Here is a 2,500-nt window from a genome sequence, read left to right as displayed (position 1 = left end):
CTCCGTCCTGACTTAGAAATATTTTTTGTTCTAAAAACCCTGTCGACGGAAATCTCCGCGGGTCCCCCCGTTGTATCTCAGACATGGAGTCTTTATGGGCAACGGGGCCGAAGTCACACTGCCAAGGAGTCGCTGCCACCCCGCAGGACATTTCAATCTCGGCCGTTTACAGACTTCCATAAACTGCCCTGCTATGGTCATGGTCATGTCATGTTAAAGATAGGCGACATGACTATGTCTTTTTCAACTCTTAGTTTCTGGCGGAGCCAAAAAAGTCCGGACTATGGTCATCTAATGTTAAAGATAGGATTTTTTTTTTTAAAGTGCTCGGCCAATGACCATGTCCACCAAAAGGCTCGCATTGAAGGTAGACACGACCATGTCCACAACGGGACTTAGTCTCTAGCAGCAAAAACATGGAGGTCACCAAGGACACAAACGGCACACTGCTGCTGAAAACAGAGCCTCCAAACCCCGCGAGGGCAACAGGCTTCAAGTGCACTGAAAGTCAGCGACACAAATGGCACACTGTTGCCCAAAACAGAGCCTCCAAACCCCGTGAAGGCAAGAGACTTAAAGTGCATTAAAAATAAAAAAATGTAAGGGACCCACACTGCCTACTCAAGCCCAAAACAGAGCCTCCAGCCCGGCCTGATCTGGCGCCAGGCGCAGGAGGGCAGCATACTTCCATCAGCATGGAAGTCCAGGACTGTAAGGGGACCCACCGCCTCCCCAAGCCGAAAACAGAGCCTCCAGCCCGACCTGATCTGGCGCCAGGCACGGGAGGGCAACAGACAGACTTCCAGGGAAGTGGAAGCTGCCAGGGGTGAATGGGAACTCTGCCCGGGGTGCAGAGCCTCCCACATGGCTTGACTTATTATTTTTACTTAAATATTTTTTTGATCAAAAGACCATGCCCTTAGTAATATGCACTTACCCCCCCAGTGTATCTGTTATCTAATAGCATTATGAGAGCAAGTCACTACTTCATGCCGACCTCCTGGAACTGCCGCTCGGCCACCCAGACCCACTTTGTCCACTAAGGTTTTTTGTGGCTATGGTAATGTATTATTATTATGTGTTTATTTAGCAGACACCTTTATCCAAGTCGACTTACAGAGACTAGGGTGTGTGAACTTTGCATCAGCTGCAGAGTCACTTACAATTACATCTCACCCAAAAGACGGAGCACAAGGAGGTTAAGTGACTTGCTCAGGGTCACACAGTGAGTCAGTGGCTAAGGTGGGATTTGAACCGGGGACCTCCTGGTTACAAGCCCTTTTCTTTAACCACTGGACCACACAGCCTCCAATGTAGCACTATTCTGACTCTAGTCAATTCTATTCTAACTATGGTCATTTAGCTCAATGGTGACTCTGGTCATGTAGCTCAATGGTGACTCTGGTCATGTAGCTCAATGGTGACTCTGGTCATGTAGCTCAATGGTGACTCTGGTCATGTAGCTCAATTTTGACTATGGTCAGTGCGGCAGTGTGGAGTAGTGGTTAGGTCTCGGGACTCTTGACTAGAAGGTCGTGGGTTCAATCCCAGGTGGGGGACATTGCTGCTGTACCCTTGAGCAAGGTACTTTACCTAGATTGCTCCAGTAACAATCCAACTGTATAAATGGGTAATTGTATGTAGAAAAATAATATAATTGTATGTAAAAATAATGTGATATCTTGTAACAATTGTAAGTCGTCCTGGATAAGGGTGTCTGCTAAGAAATACAGTGGCTCTCAAAAGTATTCACCCCCCTTGGACTTTTCCACATTTCATTGTGTTACAACATGGAATCAAAATGGATTTAATTGGGAGTTTTTGCCACTGATCAACACAAGAAAAGTCCATAATGTCAAAGTGAAAAATAAAATCTACAACTTGTTCTAAATTAATTACAAATATAAAACAGAAAATAATTGATTGCATAAGTATTCACCCCCTTTGCTATGACACACCTAAATAAGCTCTGGTGCAACCAATTGTCTTTAGAAGTCACATAATTAGTTGAATGGAGTCCACCTGTGTGCAATTAAGGTGTTTCACATGATTTCAGGTTAAATACACCTGTCTCTGGGAGGTCCCACAGTTGGTTAGTACATTTCCTAACAAAAACTACATCATGAAGGTGAAGGAACATTCAAAGCAAATCCGGAATAAGGTTCTTCAAAAGCACCAATCAGGGGTAGGATATAAGAACATTTCCAAGGCATTGAATATCCTCTCAGAGCACAGTAAAGTCCATTATTAAGAAATGGAGAGAATATGGCACAACTGTGAATCTGTCTAGAACAGGCCGTCCTCAAAAACGGAGTATCCGGGCGTATAGGGCACTAGTCAGGGAGGCCACCAAGAGGCCTATGGCAACTCTAAAGGAGTTACAGTGTTCCACGGCTGAGCTGGGAGACACTGTGCATATGGCAACAATAGCCCGGGTGCTTCACAAAACTGGCCTTTATGGGAGAGTGGCAAAAAGAAAGCCATTGTTGAAAAGAACTCG

The sequence above is a fragment of the Acipenser ruthenus genome, unplaced genomic scaffold (genome assembly GCF_902713425.1).
Source record: "Acipenser ruthenus unplaced genomic scaffold, fAciRut3.2 maternal haplotype, whole genome shotgun sequence".
NCBI classification, from domain to species: domain Eukaryota; kingdom Metazoa; phylum Chordata; class Actinopteri; order Acipenseriformes; family Acipenseridae; genus Acipenser; species Acipenser ruthenus.
The sequence above is the reverse complement of the archived record's forward strand: the minus strand, read 5'-3'. Positions refer to the sequence as shown.